We start from the raw sequence: 19,966 nt of genomic DNA, 5'->3' as shown, positions 1-19,966 counted from the left end.
GATACTGCCTACAGGAAAATTAAAGAGACCTTTGGAGATAAGAGAACCACTTGTATGAACATCAAGAGCTCAGATGGAAACCCAGTTCTAAGCAAAGAAGGGAAAGCAGAAAGGTGGAAGGAGTATATAGAGGGTCTATACAAGGGCGATGTACTTGAGGACAATATTATGGAAATGGAAGAGGATGTAGATGAAGATGAAATGGGAGATACGATACTGCGTGAAGAGTTTGACAGAGCACTGAAAGACCTGAGTCGAAACAAGGCCCCCGGAGTAGACAACATTCCATTGGAACTACTGACGGCCTTGGGAGAGCCAGTCCTCACAAAACTCTACCATCTGGTGAGCAAGATGTATGAAACAGGCGAAATACCCTCAGACTTCAAGAAGAATATAATAATTCCAATCCCAAAGAAAGCAGGTGTTGACAGATGTGAGAATTACCGAACTATCAGTTTAATAAGCCACAGCTGCAAAATACTAACACGAATTCTTTACAGACGAATGGAAAAACTAATAGAAGCCGACCTCGGGGAAGATCAGTTTGGATTCCGTAGAAATACTGGGACACGTGAGGCAATACTGACCTTACGACTTATCTTAGAAGAAAGATTAAGGAAAGGCAAACCTACGTTTCTAGCATTTGTAGACTTAGAGAAAGCTTTTGACAATGTTGACTGGAATACTCTCTTTCAAATTCTAAAGGTGGCAGGGGTAAAATACAGGGAGCGAAAGGCTATTTACAATTTGTACAGAAACCAGATGGCAGTTATAAGAGTCGAGGGACATGAAAGGGAAGCAGTGGTTGGGAAGGGAGTAAGACAGGGTTGTAGCCTCTCCCCGATGTTATTCAATCTGTATATTGAGCAAGCAGTAAAGGAAACAAAAGAAAAATTCGGAGTAGGTATTAAAATCCATGGAGAAGAAATAAAAACTTTGAGGTTCGCCGATGACATTGTAATTCTGTCAGAGACAGCAAAGGACTTGGAAGAGCAGTTGAATGGAATGGATGGTGTCTTGAAGGGAGGATATAAGATGAACATCAACAAAAGCAAAACGAGGATAATGGAATGTAGTCGAATTAAGTCGGGTGATGTTGAGGGTATTAGATTAGGAAATGAGACACTTAAAGTAGTAAAGGAGTTTTGCTATTTGGGGAGCAAAATAACTGATGATGGTCGAAGTAGAGAGGATATAAAATGTAGACTGGCAATGGCAAGGAAAGCGTTTCTGAAGAAGAGAAATTTGTTAACATCGAGTATAGATTTAAGTGTCAGGAAGTCGTTTCTGAAAGTATTTGTATGGAGTGTAGCCATGTATGGAAGTGAAACATGGACGATAAATAGTTTGGACAAGAAGAGAATAGAAGCTTTCGAAATGTGGTGCTACAGAAGAATGCTGAAGATTAGATGGGTAGATCACATAACTAATGAGGAGGTACTGAACAGGATTGGGGAGAAGAGGAGTTTGTGGCACAACTTGACCAGAAGAAGGGATCGGTTGGTAGGACATGTTCTGAGGCATCAAGGGATCACCAATTTAGTATTGGAGGGCAGCGTGGAGGGTAAAAATCGTAGGGGGAGACCAAGAGATGCATACACTAAGCAGATTCAGAAGGATGTAGGTTGCAGTAGGTACTGGGAGATGAAGAAGCTTGCACAGGATAGAGTAGCATGGAGAGCTGCATCAAACCAGTCTCAGGACTGAAGACCACAACAACAACAACAACCCTATCATCCATTATATATAATCATTTTCATAGTACACTTGATATTATAGATGAGTAGGACACAAGACAGGACATAGATAATGTCCGTTTGACGTCAACAGTGTGTAACATTTTACTTTTTTTGAATAGGACAATGTTCCTCTCCAATAATTTTTAGATTAGTTACAATAAGCTTACGCTGCAAGAGAATTCGCTTGTATTTTTCAATATGTGGTCTGTTGTCGGTTTGAAGGCCTTCCATAACATCGGCAACGTAGTGCAACTCCACCGAGGGCTGTCTGGAGTAGGGTGGAGATAGCAATGTGAAAGTTGCGAGCTGTCGAAGACGATCTTCATATTCCTAATGCGATTAGGACATCGTATACTCTTGACGACGTTTAGCACCTGTGCAGTTAGTCACCCAATTTCAGAATTCATTTTGAGTAATCCTGCTAAATTCCCAAAATATTGTCTTTTTATATTGATGAGTAATATGGATAGTCGTCACGTTCATGTGCCGTCTACAACGCAAATTTAATGTTACTATCCTAGGAACTAACCTGCAACACGTTTTGTATTTCATAATCGGAACTATCTGCATTAACCGTCATCAGAGCAATGTCAGGGAACAGAATGCAGCAGTGCCTTGCTACCTACTTGAGGATCTGCTTGAGTCGTGTTCTAAGGAGAGGGTAGTTGCTGGTTCACATTATATTACACTAGCGAGAGGTACCGACTTTTCCTTTTCTCTGCAAACATCCAGAACTAAATTCAGTAACTAAATGCTAAGAATATATTTGCATTGTGCCAACTCAAAGATCAATAGATGTGGATATAGATATATATACAGATTTTTATATTTAAAGCCATTCTCGTTCTGCGTTGGAATAAACATCATTCATTATTTGCTTGTTCTTGTTACGATTTTTATTGTCATTCTCTCACTCGCAAGAGTTTTCGCATTCCTATTTGGTATCGATGCACATGAAGAGTGGCTATGAAAGAAGGGAATACTGAATGTTACGTCATGCAGAATACACTCATTTACTTCGGCTCCTCGTGATCTACGCTACAGGAGAAGTGAGATACATAAAGTTGACAGTGTGAGGACAGACCTGGTAGCACAACTGTGCAACTACACAGTGTTACCAGATAAAATGGTGCTGCGGAATCGAAAGTGTAGAAAGGACTTTGCCACAGTAGCAGACAGCTGGTAATTTAGGGCCATGACCGTGGATTACACTTTGGTCAGTGCTGGTTGGAGTGCTGCAACTGTGAATGGAAGGCTTTGTTTGATAGTCTTATGCTGATGCTGTCTGAATAAATTATGCCATTGGATACAAAGCGGTTTAGTTTTGAGACCTAACCCACGAGGGGGGAAGGCACAGTGGTCTGCTTCAGGAATTCCAAGCAATAAAACACAAAAAACAACCCAGGAAGGGAGACATGCATTTGGAATCTGTTCATCGTTACGGGGTCAAACAAGAGGGTAACATTACTGAAACAATGATCGGGCTACTTAGTATATAATAGAGCATACAGATTTCAAGGAGGAAACGTATGAAGACGCAGACTTCCTCGTTATCAATATGTGCGGCATATCTTTCGTGTTAACGAAAGTAAATTCCCGCTTTACCTCTTCTTACGTGTCAAATGAAATGAATGCCATGAGGAATAGAATATTTGTTGACTGCGTCTCTTCTTGCTTCCATCCTTACCAACATATTTCTTCATTCTCGTGGTAATCATGACATTCTATGTGTATGCTGCAAAAGATTGCAAGTGGACAAATTCGACATCGAGGTGCAAAGCGTTATATTCAATTCGAATAAGCTTCCGGTGTATTTTTACTTCGTTTGTATTTTTAGATGATTATGAACGTTACGGAAAATTATCTCACATGCTTTATGTTGAATGAGAAACATTGAATGATCCGTTTTGCTTTCCCTACGTTGAAATGATATAATGTCGGCGTCAACAGCCTTCTTCCACGCCGGAAGCTGAAACTTGTATGATTCTGGATTAATGATAATTGAATGTCTCATATGTATACATAGCCCACAAGGCGACGTCAGAAACCATCAGGGGAGAACGCCGCATAAAAACCAAACGTGCGCGCGCGTCTCCACTCTGAAGAACCGTATCGGAGAATCACGGCAAGCATTTCGCTGAAGAGCTGCCTCGTCAGAGAGCCTAGAAATGGCAGCGTCGTAGCAACTATTTGTCAACACTCTGATAGTGCATTTACTTCCGGGTGTAGGTCGGCGTTACCTCGCTAAATTCACTTGACATTCGTTTTCCACATCGAAGACTCGTACGATATAATCCACTGCAAGATGACACAATTATAAAGTATATTTAATTTCTGGACTCCAAGAACGGCGTTCTTCACATAAGTAACACCTGTTTGTGTGTGCATTCGGGAGGACGACGGTGCAATCCCGCGCCCGGCCATCCTGATTTAGGTTTTCAATGATTTCCCTAAATCGCTTCAGGCAAATGCCGGGATGGTTCCTTAGGAAGGGCACGGCCGATTTCCTTCCCCATCCTTCCCTAATCCGAGCTTGTGCTCCGTCTCTAATGACATCGTTGTCGACGGGACGTTAAAACAGTAATCTCCACCTCCTCTGTTCGTGTGTTTAAGGTTGCGTTTTGAGGCTCAGGCAACATCCGCCTCTGGAAGCCAGTATGTCGTTAGCTCAGAGGTTCGCTTGTGCGTTGCAGTGCTTGTACTATAAGACATAGCAGTTCGAATCACGGTAGAAGCCGCAAACTACAACCTTTTATTTTCCATTTTAATTAATGGAGTTGCAAACTGCTAGTAAAAATTTCTTATGCGTAATGCCTTTAAACATCAATCTTCGTCCGATTTCGACTTAGTAAATTAAGTTAGTATCATGGATTTCTGCTTTGCAAATTCCAAGGTGCTTCACTGTAAAATAGACCCTGAATAGATTCAAACCGACTGTCAACGATATTAATTTGAGCTTTGTTCGTCATATAGGTCTAACATGTCAGAAGGTTGTTTATGAAGTGCACATGTTCATTAATATAGTTCCCTTCTTCTAAATTTTTGCAATAGCATTTAACTGTAGACGTTTTCTAACACCGGCGTTAGCAATTTCTTTCCGTTCTCTGAAACCTTCAAAACGACAAATTTTTTTGGTTTAAATCTGATGACCTTAACTATCACTTCCGATCAACAATAAATACTTCATGAACCCATACATGGAACTCCAAATGTGCAGTGTTCCTGCACTGCTACAGAGCATGCATTGCAAGGTATTCACACAGTTTATCGCATAGACTTACCATAAGGAATGAAACAAGAACTGTAATACACTTTACACCACAGACGCTCACTCTGGCTTGACGAAAACATCCAAACATTGACCAAAAGTTGCACAAATAATTGAGTTTGAAAGGAAAAGAAACGAGGTATGAAGCATTTATAAATTCATCGAATGTAGTGAGGTGGTTTAATTTCGTCCCAGTCTATAAAATTAATTTCGGGCCATACTCAGCTCTTGCCGATTAATGTAATGTAATACCCGCCTACTAATCAGGGCGTCTGTCTCCGTTGCTTTTGAGCGTGAATGGAAATTGTAGAAATTTTCTGTGGAGCAACATTTAATAATAAAGCGTTTGAAATCATCAAAAGCGATGAGCGGTAGCAGGCGCTTTCGATAAAGAACGGGGGAGTGCAGCGCCGCTGCTGTCGCCACGGCCGCTGCCAGTAGCCAGCAAATGGATCCCGGAGCTTTGCCGCATACGGCGTCCAGAGGAGGACAGTCTGCAGGAAATCTGCCGCAAAATCGTTACTGGATAAAATTTTGATATCGGTGTGTCACAAAGCGAAATAGATTGAATCTGCGCTACCATTACATTCACGTCTTCAGCATTCAGACAGAAGAGGCTATAAAAATTTTTTATGCCAGCTGCTCTCGATCCACTGACATTATGAACAGAAATAACGCACGCTACCGCTAGACCACAGGCGTAATCAGCCTAGAGTTTCTCTATCATGCGACAAGTTTTCCTCCAGGAAGTGCCGCAGTCTACAGTGTTGCCAGATTGTGCAGATAACCGGACTTAGAGAATTAGCGAGTTGGCCAGTTTTTTTGTCCCATGTCGCGATCGGCGCGGACTTAGCCTCTGAAGCGGCCGGCCGCCGGTCAAGTTTTATGTCAAAGAGTGTACTTTAGACGTCTATAATGGCCACACAACGTCCGATTGGCGGACACGCACTAGAAAGGAGAAAAATACTGAAGTTTCGACGCAGTTTAGTAGAAGGGACTTTGCAATTGGTAGAGAGCGTTTCCACAAAATAAGAGGAACGCTCCTGTTGGTCGAAAACGGCCGTGACGTGAAGAACGAATGAACCCAGGTGGGGGAGGCAGTTCGGCCATGAGTAAGACAAGATAGAAATTATTGTGAACTCTTCTCTGAACTGGCGTAAAGTGCAGAACAGAGCACTTAACGCTCTGTATTACGCAGAGAAGAGATTTGTGTGAACACTGTGTTCACAGCGGCTGAAATCCGGCTAGAAATACTAGTGTAGCAACGTTAGGCTCCAATTGTGAAGAAACAAACTAACCAGTTAGTTAACAGTTCTTGCGAAAACTGAGAGGGCACTATTATATGCACACTGCTCCAACCATGCGCGTGTATGGTTCAAATGGCTCTGAGCACTATGGGACTCAACTGCTGTGGTCATCAGTCCCCTAGAACTTAGAACTAATTAAACCTAACTAACCTAAAGACATCACACACAGCCATGCCTGAGGCAGGATTCGAACCTGCGACCGTAGCAGCAGCGCGGCTCCGCACTGGAGCGCCTAGAACCGCACGACCACCGCGGCCGGCCCATGCGCGTGTATATCGCCACCTACAAAGACTAGGGCTAAGTACATGTTTTCTAGCATAACGAGAAATATAGGCAAAGTTTCTGCTGGAAAGTTCAGCAAAGGTTTGATTAGTTTTACAGGAATTTCAGCGGAAGAGGGCGGCCTAGCAGACGGCAGCTCGTCGCAGCTTAAGGTAAACACCGCGTGCAGAGGCGAAAACTTTGTTGGTTCACCAGCTTGCGTCCACTGTAAACTCGAGCGTCCTTGGGTAATCTTTCGCTAAATTTGTAACATAACTAACTATCCACCGTACACTTGATTTTCATCCTAAATAGTACCGAAATTTGAACTGGAATCTCAAGATTTTGTAGTACTGACCAACATCATAACCTATGTGTAGGAACAATTTTGTAAGGAAACTTCTAATTAAACTTTAATATTGTTGTGTGCAGGATTGATATTCTTTCTGAGAGTTAATATTTAATATTGTTGTGTTCAGGATTATTTCACTTTTTGATGTTGGGAGATGGGTTATCCTCACAACTGTTTTTATGTTGTCAAGTTGAGAACTGTGTGAAAGCGTGTATTTTTGTGCTAAAAGTGCGACATTATACATGTCATTTTTACTTACACAGTTTTTCTCAATCGTAGAATAAGTGGCCACGTTACAAAAGTAAAGCCACCAGAGAGGGACTCGTGAGACTGCGATTGATAGTTAAAGCGAGACTTAAGGAAAATCAAGACACGTTTGTAGGATTTGTAGGTATATAAAAATCGTACGAAAATATAAAATGGTGCAAGAGGTTCGAAAATAGGTGAAACCTCTATCGAAATAAAGGTAATATGCTGTATGTACATCACCCAAGAGGATAAAAGAAGAAAACCAAGAACAAGGGGCTCAGATTACAAAAGGTGTAACACATGCATGTAATCATCCCTACCATTCAATCTATACATCGAATAAGCGATGACGGAATCAAAGGAGGGATTCAGAAGGGAATTAAAATTCATGTTTATACGCTATAAATGGTAAGAATATCTCATCCATCGCTGTTATCAGTGAAAGTGAGAAATAACTATAGAATCTGTTGAATAGAATAAACGATTTAATGAGCATGTTGTGTGAAGTGAATCTCAACCAAAGAAAGATGAAATTAATGATACGTTGCAAAAATGAGATATATATTTAACGTGATGTTTGCAGACGAGGGTCTAGACGAACTGAAGGAATTCTGTTTTCTGGAGCAAAATAAATCATAATGGACGAATTGAAAGAGACATAAAAAGTAGACTAGAACTTTCAAAGAAGGCATTTCTGGCGAAAAGAAGTCAGTTAGTATCAAAAGTCTGTCTTAAGTTGAGGACGAATAACTGAGAATATAAGTTTTGAGCACAGGATTGTATGAAAGTGAATCATGGACAGAGGGAAAATCAAAACAGAAGAGAATCGAAGCGTTTGAGATGTGGTGCTACACAAGAATGTTGAAAATTAGATGGACCTCTAAGACAAGAAATGAGGAGGTTCTCAGCAAAATCGGTGATGAATGGAACATACTTAACACATTGGCAGATAATGGGACAGTAGTTTCTTTTTTGCCGTGCATTCTTATTGTTCCCTCTTGGTTTTTGTACGTATTGTACATTACCCGTCTCTGCTGCATATGTCGGCAGGTGTGGTCGAGCGGTTCTAGGCACTTCAGTCTGGAACCGCGCGACCGCTACGGTCGCAGGTTCGAATCTTGCCTCGGGCATGGCTTTCTGTGACGTCCTTAGGTTAGTTAGGTTTAAGTAGTTCTGTGTTCTAGGGGACTAATGACAGATGTAAAGTCCTATAGTTCTCAGAGACTTTTGAACCATTATTTTTTTTTTTTTGCTGCATCTTACACGTACCTTTCTCCCTATTTCGAACATCTTGCATAATTTTTCATTTTCTGGTGCTCATCCTAGGTCGACAAGTCCTATAAATGTGCCCTTTTTTTTCAAGTATTGCTTCCATTATCAATCGCAACGTCACAAGTCCATCTCTCTTGTGTCATTGTCCTTCTGACAGATATTTATCATATCCTCTGTTTCCTTTTCCATTCCTCTGTACGTATTGTTCTTGCAGACAAACTCTATACATGAGCTGTTATACTGATCGTGCGATAGATCGCGTATGTATCTGCTCTTGCTGTCTTCAGGATTGTGCCTGATGGTATATCACCATTCTCGTATATTCTACACGCCAACTTGAGCAGTTCCCCCAGTGAAATTTCGGGGTATATTATCTGTCCCTCTGCCTTCTAATATGGGAGCTCCTGTGTCTTCCATTCATTCCCATTCCCGTTTCTTCTTCTGTCAACTCTTCAGACGAGTCCTACCCCTAGTAGATGGCTTCAGTTTACTCTTTCCATCTATCCGAACTCTCCTCTACATTTAACATAGGAATTCCCATTGCACACTTAATGTTGACGCCCTCACTATTCATTCCACCAAATGATCTTTTGAGTGTTCTGTACGTTGAACCAGTCCTTCGTACGACTATTTCTTAATCTTTCCCTTCAGATTTTTCCTGCAACCATTTAGCTTTTGTTTCCCATCTCCTCCTAGTTACTTTCTTCTTCAGTTACTTATATTGCTGTATTCCTAACTTTCCCTGAGCATTTTTGTATCTTCCACTTTTGTCGATCAACCCAAGTGCTTTTTCTGTTTCTTTGCCGTTACCTCCTTCTATCTGTTTTTGTTTGTCCAACGTCTGTGATGACCTTTCCACAGATGACCATTCCTGTTCAACTGAACTGCCTACTGTGTTATTCATTAAGGTATTACATACAGCCTAAGGGAAATTCAGATGCACTTCATGACTGCTCTGCAATCCAGGGTCCCACTTCTGTCTGCATTTATTCTTCCCGACCATTCTCTTAAATTTCAGCCAACCTTCATTGCTACTGAATTGACATCTGAGTTTCTATCTGATCCTGGGTATGCCTTACAGTCTAGTATCTGACTTTGAGATCTCTGACAGACCATGATACAACCTATCTGGAATTTTCCTGTGCCTCGATCTTTTTCGGAGCATACTTCCCGTGGGAAGTAAGCGCTTTCGATAGCTAGCGACAGTTACGAGTTAAAGAGCGACAGAGAGAAAAAAGACTTTCTCAACCTTCCACTTTGCTCCAAGGCCAAATCTGGTGTGCCGCCGTAGTTGTTTGTGTGGCAGCCAGAATGTTATGCAACATTTTAATAGTTATGTAACTTGTTAACAGAAAGGCGAAGAAGCATGTAACAGTAATGGATCCACAGTTTTAGCAGCACCAGGTAAACACCTGCTCCAAAAATCGATGTTTCATGGTTTTTATGTCTCCGTGAATTTAAAGATTCAGAGCTACAATTTTTGTAGTATGTTTATTCTGATATAAAGCGTAACATTTAGAATTCATTAAACTTCATAGATTTATTTCTGTCATAAACGACAAAACCTACTACAATTTTAAAATTTTACATCTGTAGTTGATTTTATCATTGATGATGAATACAATAATTGTGCATGTCCTGTCAAGAGAAACAAGTTTTGACTTCTAAATCCACAGTTATTGTTGTAATTAATAGTAGTTGTATGATAATTATCACTACAAGCTGCTCGTTCAATATCCACGCTGTAATGTTGACTCACTAAGAATGTCAGGTTGTATGTAAGAGAGTGCGTGAATGCCCTCATTTCAACAGGTGAAATAAATGCATAAAGAAGTAAATAAATGAATAAAATATGCCAAAATCCGCTATTGTTTGTAATCCGCTTTAAACTCTTTCTGACGACACAGGGTCTACTAATTCTTTCGACTCATAGTGTCTGTTCCGATGGCGTCGGCATTGTGTAATGGATCCCCGTACCCTCTGTAGCGTATAAGTGTCAGCGAGCCACCCGCAGCACTAGAGGGCCTCTAAGTTCTAGAAATTTCGGAAGACAATGACTGCAGCTTGCTGCATTTTCGCTGTTATCGGAACGAGAGTGGACGGGAGACTTAAAAGATCACGTGTCAGAGATTTACGTTGAAGCTATGTGTATGTGCAGTCTACATCGCATCCCAACACATAGTGATATTTAATGCCGTATTTGTTCCCTATTTTCATGCTGAGCTGACACTACCTCCTACCAAGACAACAGCCGTGTTCATAGGGCCGTGTGAACACGTTCCTGGCTTGACGACCACTCAAGCGGTCTTTCGCATCTCAGTGTCACAGAAAATTTGTGGAAAGTTGCAGTCACACGTCCCTGTGATCTAGGGGCCCTACGGCATTTGGTAAGTGACGTCATCTGTAGGTGACATACCTGCGGAGACTTGTGGACTCTCTTCGTCGATGAACTCAGAGCCTGAGCAAGGCTGGACACTGTGCGCTGTACTGCTGTGTCAATATGATCTCTCCTTATCTGGTTTCAAGTGAAAGCAGTCCTCAACATTCGTGTTTATTACTTGTAAGAGATACCTTCCAACAACTTGACCTCGTGTTTTAATGAGAAAAAGGTACACTAGTAATATCTCAAACCTAGTAATTGAACCCCTAACCCCCCTCCAACCCGTACCCCAAAAAAGAAATCTGGGCACAATTCTGACAGTATGCAGATGGTTCAAATGGCTCTGAGCACTATGCGACTTAACTTTTGAGGTCATCAGTCGCCTAGAACTTAGAACTAATTAAACCTAACTAACCTAAGGACATCACACACTACCATGCCCGAGGCAGGATTCGAACCTGCGACCGTAGCGGTCGCTCGGTTCCAGACTGTAGCGCCTAGAACCGCACGGCCACTCCGGCCGGCTGATAGTATGCAGTTACGACCAGTATCTCAACTACCACACTGCTGGGGCGGGGGGCGGGGGAGGGGGAGGGGGTTGGGGGCAGTGTGCCGGGGGCCCCAAGCTCAAAAACGACTTTCGAAAAAGTTATATAATATTAGCTGAAATAAGAATTTTCGACTTCTAAATTTTTGGTCCTTGACCAATTAACCTCGAACGGCTCGAAGTCAAACCACGAAAAATTCTTTCAGCTCCGGAACATTGCTTATCCATTAAGCCGTGGACCCTCCTGCCTTTCGAGCGTTGTCGGGTGAAATCGGAGTTGCCATGGATAGCAATATGGCTGCAAATCTTCTGTAACTAACCTTGAGTAGCACAAAATTACTAGCAGTGTGCTTGATAATAAAGTGTGCAACCAGATTTTTCATATGAACTCTGTATAATATATTATTACTGAACATTATTTCTGCCACACGTCGTTTCTAATGACGAACATGGTAGGCACTGCGCGTGATACTGCAGGTGCTCCAAAGCACGGACCTTTCCTCCTCGCCTCTGTCAAGGCCTTGTCCCACACGGTCCCAGAATCATCCGCGTCAGTGAGGGTCCACGTCGAAGCGAAAAAGCAGTTATATGACACTGAGCATAGTAGCTCAAGTTTTTGTGTATGGAATTCCCACAAGCGAATGATCCTTATTCACAGATCCCGATAAAGTGTTGCAACCATCTGCACTCTAAATTTCGTAAGAGAAGAAGACAAGATGTAGATCTTCGTCTTGGAAGGTTTTGTGGATTGTGCTACAGATCGGCTCGTCATCATTGCAGTAAATAACTGTTCCATTGGTGTCCTGTATGGCTGTATCTATCGGATTCAGATAGGGAGGTAGTTTAAAGGTTACCGGATGAATTCATGTCGATAAGTACTTCCTTCAGCGGCTTCACTTTCTTTACCCGCTCTTTTTCCGAAGTAGTGTATGCTTTCCACCTGGATGCTAAACTGCATACTTCCAAAGTTTTACCGTATTTTAATTCCTTGTTTTAAAATCAATCATTTGCTATTTTGTTGTTTCTCTGTCAGTCATCGTTTCTAAAAATTATCTTCAAGTGTTCACATAATTATGAGTTAGTTGGCACAACTGACCAGCCAACGCAAATGTGCCAATAATATCTGTGCGGTTGCGAGATTTTTCACTCTTATCGGCGACACTACACCGCATCATATCTTATTATCATTTTCTTGACTGAATTTGAGAGGGCGCCTTTAACCTTCATGTAAACAACAGGCAAATGAGGTAACAGCAAACGCGAAAGTAATATTTCCATCAGGTTTATTTTTAACAACGTATAAAGTCAGTGCTGTGCAGTGAGTATTCAACTCGAGCACATGCGGGTAACCAAGCATTAGGACTGTTTTTTTGCTAACTTTTTGTTGAAGTGAGTTAAAATCGTGGATTATATAAAAAAAAGAAACTCGGTTGTGCGTTTATGCGAAAACAACACCAGGAAAAAAAGAAATTAAACAAAAATTGACGAATATTTTACTCAGTCTTCTAGAAGCCCTTCCGTCCAAAACATTTTTGTTGATTCAGATAGTGTGGTATCTGATGGGAAGCCTATTGAAGACGATCCTAGAATAACTGCAGCTAAAAATACCGCTGGCTAGGCGACACCATCGATCATGACGACGACATCTGCATGGCATACGAAACAAGGAAAGAATCGCCGACCGATACACTCTTCGAAAAGGTAAGTATAACTTCCTACGACATTGAATGATAAACAAAAATGTCTAATTATTGATATGCGACCGTTACAGCCTTGAGAGCATTTCCTAAAGATCCCCACCAGAACGACAGGTAATTTTCAACATCGTATGATGTTTAATTTTCTAAGTATAAACCATTTAATCGTTTTTGACTGTGTTATTCCAAAATTCTGGATGCTGTCTGTTGTCAACCTTGTTGTTGTTTGCCTCGCAAAAGAATGATGTATGGTGTATGGGCAACTGGAACTGGAAGCACTCATCAGAAAGAATTAAGGATAATTTCTCGGGTGTCCATACGGAAGCATGTGCTGTGTATAAAGGATGGAGAAAGAATGATACTATTGACAAGGGAGTAGAAAATGGAATTCGTAAAGACGCATCATTTTGAAAAATGGTTCTTACAAGCTTATTCGATATCATACTAACTCTATCAAAACGTTCATTGGCTTTCAGAGGACATCGAGAGAGGTCAGGAGGAAGGATACCACAGCAGTTTTCTGTGCGTTGTAGAGCTTGTCGCCCGGTAATAACACATCTTCAAAAATGTTCAAGTGTGTGTGAATTCCTAACGGACCAAACTGCTGAGGCCATCGTTCCCTAGACTTACACACCAGTTAAGCTATCTTAAACTAATTTACACTAAGAACAACACACACTCCCATGCCCGAGGGAGGGCTAGAACCTCCAGCGGGATGGGTCGCGCAGTCCGTCATATGGCGCCTCGAACCACGTGGCCACTCGACGCGGCTATCACATCTTGCGGCAAGTTTAGGGTAGGCCCAAAGTTAATCGTTTTCACTTCTAAGAATTTTTTTAGCATTTTATGCTTTGTTTATTTTTTCAATTAATTAAAGTTGATAACATTTTTAAAATCACAGCTTCTTCTTATAATCTACAAGGTATATGGGACCAACAGCTCAAAATGAAATGATTGGATGTTTAAGGAACAAACTTGAAAATAAGCTGCTAGAAAAAATTAGAGCATTACCGTTTTTCGCCATCGTAATGGGCACTACACAGGATACGTCGAAGGTAGATCAGCTAAACATTGTTCAGAGATACGCAGTAATAATAAGATAGGAAAATGGACAGCCAATCGATAGGAAAGTAAAAGATTAATATCTAGGCTTTTATGCTGTCATCAAAAATGGCGCAACAGATTTAGTCAGGCAGGTGATTAAGTTATTTTTAATTGACAAAAATGTTAATTAAAAGAAGTGTGTGGGTCACTATTATGATGGGTCCAATGTCAAGACTGGTGTTTATAACGGTGTACAAAAACAGACTGAGAATATTCAGCCAAATGAGGAGTATCTACATTGCGCCAGTCATAACTTGAATTTAGTCGTAAATGATGCCGTTAGCAGTTCTGAGGAAGGAGAGACTTTTTCGTAACAGTTCAAGACTTACATAATTTTTTCGGGAACAGCATTAAGCACTTGGAGCTACTGTCGAAATGCACTGTGGAATTAGAAGCCACTCTAAAATATTAAATCTGTTTAGATGGTCTAGAAGAGTTAAAACGACATCTGCACTAAAACTTAAGTTTTCTTATATACATAAGCAAGTCATTATCAGTAATAGTACTGAAGAGTTCCAGTAAAGATAAGCGTAGCGCAGCAAAAAGTATTAAAACAGAAATACTAAATTTCGAGTTCGCACTCCTTTGTGAATTCATGCAGCAAATATTAAATGACATCAGTTACGCATTCAAAATTTTACAAAAACGCGAAATCGATTTAGACGAGGAACGTACAATTTTAGCAGATGTTAAAACAAAATTGATATTTTATACAAATGGCTTCGAATCATTTGAGTGCGAAGTCAGTGAAAGTGCAAAAAAGTATGACGTAGATCCCAATTTTCACTAAAAACGGCAAAAAAAGTTAAAATATATTTTTATGAATTAGGTTCAGACCACCCGTTTCGAAACAGTGAGGAAGTATTTAAAGATACTATTTTCAAAAATCTTCTAGACACAATAACAGCTCAGTTAAATATACGTTTTACCCTCATGAGTGCAGTCTATCAAATATTTAATTTTTTAACACCATCATTTTTGCTCAGTATTGGCGAAGTAACTTTATTACCACACAGTGATCAATTCCAAAGGACATATGCTGATATAACAGCCGTCATTTTTCACTTAAATTTATTGATACTTGTTACCTTGTTCTACCTAAACTGACTCCGACATCGACCGTTCACTAATTACGTAAGGAAATTAACTAAATACGCTATACTAGAATGCGACATTACGGAAGAATTTACAGCAATTTTATACAACACTTGTCCCTTCTGCAACAGCCAGAGGATCATTCAGAAAACTAAAAACAGTGTGGGTCAACCTCAGCTCCGACATTTGGCACTCGACAATCAAAAACAAGGCCTCGTCAGGTCTAGATTTAACGGTACTTATTGATTATTTTGCAAAACCTAAAAGCAGAAATGATTTTAGAATATCCGACCTCGGTGGGCGTGTGGTTCTAGGCGCTTCAGTCCGGAACCACGTGACTGCTACGGTCTCAGGTTCGAATCCTGCATGGATGTGTGTCATGTGCTTAGGTTAGTTAGATTTAAGTAGTGCTAAGTTCTAGGTAACTGATGAACTCAGATGTTAAGTCCCATAGTGCTCAGAGCCATTATTATTGGAGTAAGTTGTTAAAATCAAATTGTCTACTTCGTTGTATTGTCTAACTATATTATTAACTACAGCCATGAAAACATGAGCCCTGCCTCCGACGCTTACCGACAAGTGCCAATCGGAAATCGTAGCTCTAAACGAAATCGGGCTGATGGGTACGGGTCTTGAGCTCACAGCGCATTAGTTTAGCGAGACAGAGTTGCCGGCATTGACAACAGCCCGCCTTTCCGCACCTCCTTGCCACAACGGACGTGCAAGTCTTAATTCGACTGTTCCCATCGTGCTTCGTGCAAAGGGTGCATGTTTCCATGGCCGAGAAATATTTCTTCGTTATTTATATTTTACTAGCTTCTGCCAGCGACTTCATAGTCCTAGTGTGGACCAACACTGAACATTATCCCACTGAATCCTTTTATCGGTACAAAAATATCCTATATCATACCCAGGCCGAACTCTATGTGTAGATAAAATTTCATCCAAATCCATCCAGTAGATTCTGCGTGAAAGCGTAACAAACAAAAATTCACATTTATAATATTATTAGGAAGTACGATTACTTATTCTATGCAGCGTTACACATAATAATTTACTTAGTAGTACGCAGCTTTGCCTTATTATGTCATACAGTGGGCATCAAGGAGCTTCGTAACGCCCGAGCGCGCAGTACTGTACAGCCGAGTGACAACCAGAACCCTCATACGCACAGGATGTTGAAAGCGAGGAAGGAGGTGGGTGGAATCGGTCCTGTCTGCCTCATACTCCAGTACTGACATGACTATATATACTGAAGCTCCAAAGAAATTTGTATAAGCAAACACATTTAAATACAGAGACATGTGAACAGACAGAACACGGCGCTGCGGTCGGCAACGCCTATGTAACAATTTCATGAGTCTACTGTGAATACCACGAATCCGGTAAAACATCAAACCTCCAACATCGCTGAGACCGGAAAAGGGTGCTGCAAGAACGGGACGAACGAAGACTTAAGAGAATCATTCAACGTCACAGAAGTACAACCCTTCCGCAAATACACTACTGGCCATTAAAATTGCTATCCAACGAAGATTACGTGCTACAGACACGAAATTTAACCGTGAGGATCAAGATGCTGTGATATGCAAATCATTAGCTTTTCAGATCATTCACACAAGGTTGCCGCCGGTGGCGACACTTTCAAAGTGCTGACATGAGGAAAGTTTCCAACCGATTTCTCATACACAAACAGCAGTTGACCGGCGTTGCCTGGTGAAACGTTGTTGTGATGCCTCGTGTAAGGAGGAGAAATGTGTACCGTCACGTTTCCTACTTTGGTAAAAAACGGATTGTAGCCTATCGCGACTGCGGTTTATCGTATCTCGACATTGCAGCTCGCGTTGGTCGAGATTCAATGACTTTTAGCAGAATATGGAATTGGTGGGTTCAGGAGGGTAATATGGAACGCCGTGCTGGATCCCAACGACCTCGTATCACTAGCGGTCTAGAGACTATCAGCTCGGAGACCATGGCTGCAGTTACCCCTTACGCTTCATCACAGACAGGAGCGCCCTCGATGGTGTACTCAACGACGAACCTTCGTGCACGAATGGCAAAACGTCATTTTTTTCGTATGAATCCAGGTTCTGTTTACAGCATCATGATGGTCGCATCTGTGTTTGGCGACATCGCGGTGAATGCACATTGGAAGCGTGTATTCGTCATCGCCATACTGGCGTATCACCCGGCGTGATGGTATGGGGTGCCATTGGTTACACGTCTCGGTCACCTCTTGTTCGCACTTACGGCACTTTGAACAGTGGATCTTACATTTCAGATGTGTTACGACCCGTGGCTCTACCCTTTATGCGATCCCTGCGAAACCCTACATTTCAGCAGGACAATGCACGACTGCATGTTGCAGGTCCTGTCCGGGCCTTTCTGGATACAGAAAAAGTTCGACTGCTGCCTTGGCCAACACATTCTCTAGATCTCTCACTAACTGAAAAGCCGGCCGCGGTGGTCTAGCGGTTCTGGCGCTGCAGTCCGGAACCGCGGGACTGCTACGGTCGCAGGTTCGAATCCTGCCTCGGGCATGGGTGTGTGTGATGTCCTTAGGTTAGTTAGGTTTAAGTAGTTCTAAGTTCTAGGGGACTTATGACCTAAGATGTTGAGTCCCATAGTGCTCAGAGCCATTTGAACCATTTGAACCAACTGAAAACGTCTGGTGAATGGTGGCCGAGCAACTGGCTCGCCACCATACGCCAGTCACTACTCTTGATGAACTGTGGTATCGTGTTGAACCTGCATGGGCAGCTGTACCTGTAGACGCCATCCAAGCTCTGTTTGACTCAATGCCCAGGCGTATCAAGGCCGTTATTATGGCCAGAGGTGGTTGTTCTGGGTTCTGATTTCTCAGGATTTATCCACCCAAATTGCGTGAAAATGTAATTACATGTCATTTCTAGTATTATATATTTGTCCAATGAATGCCCGTTTATCATCTGCATTTCTTCTTGGTGTAGCAATTTTAATGGCCAGTAGTGTAGCTGCAGATTTCAATACTGGGCCATCAGTAGGTGACAATGTGCGAATCATTCAACGGAACATCATCGATATGGGTTTTCGGAGCCGAAGGCCCACTCGTGTACCCTTGATGAGGCACTACACCAACCTTTACACCTCGCCTGGGCCCATTCAGCACCGACACTGGACTGTTGATGATTGGAAAATTGTTGCATCGTCGGACGAGTCTCATTTCAAATTGTACCGAGCAGATGAATGTGTACGGGTATGCAGACGACCTCATAAATCCAGGGACCCTGCATGTCAAAAGAGGACTGTTCAAGCTGGTGGAGGCTCTGTCATGATGTGGGGTGTGTGCAGTAGGAGTGATTTGGTCCCCTGATACGTCTAGATACGACTCTGACATGTGACATGTACTTAAGCATTCTGTCTGATAACCTGCATCCATTAATATCCATTGTGGATTCCGACGGACTAGGGCAATTGCAGCAGGAAAATGCGACACCCCACACATTCATAATTGCTATAGAGTGGTTCCAGGAATACTCTTGTGAGTTTAAACACTTCCGCTGACCAACAAACACGCCAGACGTGAACATTATTAGGCATATCTGGGATGCCTTGCAACTTGCAGTTCAGAAGGGGTCTCCACCTTCTCGTACTCTTATGGATTTATGGACAGCCCTGCAGGATTCATGATGTCGGTTCCCTCCAGCACTATTTCAGACATTTGTCGAGTCAATGCCATGCCGTGTTGCGGCACTTCCGCGTGCTCTTAGGGGTCCTACACGTTGTTAGGCAGGTGTACCAGTTTCTTTAGCTGGCTCTGAGCACTATGCGATTTAACTTCTGAGGTCATCAGTCGCCTAGAACTTAGAACTAATTAAACCTAACTAACCTAAGGGCATCACACACATCCATGCCCTAGGCAAGATTCGAACCTGCGACCGGAGCGGTCGCCCGGCTCCAGACTGTAGTGCCTAGAACCGCACGGCCACTAAGGCCGGCGCTTTCTTTAGCTCTTCAGTGTGTAACAGACAGGAGCAAAGTGGTATCTGACAATACACACCTTCAAAGCAAGCTTCTTAATAAGTGACTTACTGATTTTACACCTCTTTCCCATTGTACCAATGAAGTTGTTTGGTGAATGTGTTTGTTGTCAAAAGAGTAACATCATCATCGTCATCGTCATCCACTCTTAAAGAAGAATTCAACGTCACTCAACTATTCTTCTCTACATTTACCAGGCCTTCTCTATGATTTCCCCAACTAAATCGGATTGTACAAGTAATAGCACAAAGAAACACTTGTCGAATAGCCACACGTAACGATGCTTACCAGTCACAACTTTAACGAGCTTTGGCTTTTAAACGTTGCAATTGGATCGTCATAGTTTACTACTCCTGGTGGTGTCAGGCAGGAGCTACTGAGAAACAACCGGTACACGAGCGTTGAACAGCTGTGTGACTGCGCTTGTCAGAATTCTGGCGCAAATCTCCGCGCAGGATCGATAGCTTTGGCTCATATTTTGCATGTGTGCCTTTCCTTTCCTTAAATATGAGAACGAGTTGTTGATATTCCCTCTTTAGATGCAATTGTTTGTCAGTAGATACTGTTTCTTTTCCACAACGTGGTTATTATTTAGTTCTAATGCTTTTATTTGTATGCACTTTAATTAGGACACAGTTTTCAGCCCTCTCACAACCCCATTAGCATGTATTCATT

General features: G+C 42.0%; 1 protein-coding gene across 3 annotated transcripts in view; it reads right to left on the bottom strand.

Annotated features, from left to right (window-relative positions):
- LOC126237243 (uncharacterized) overlaps nt 1-19,966 on the bottom strand; it is a 108,485-nt gene that overhangs the window by 69,971 nt on the left and 18,548 nt on the right. The window lies entirely within an intron of this gene.

This window comes from Schistocerca nitens, chromosome 2, assembly GCF_023898315.1.
Source record: "Schistocerca nitens isolate TAMUIC-IGC-003100 chromosome 2, iqSchNite1.1, whole genome shotgun sequence".
In the NCBI taxonomy this organism is placed as follows: Eukaryota; Metazoa; Arthropoda; class Insecta; order Orthoptera; family Acrididae; genus Schistocerca; species Schistocerca nitens.
This window is presented reverse-complemented; position numbering and strand designations above follow the sequence as displayed.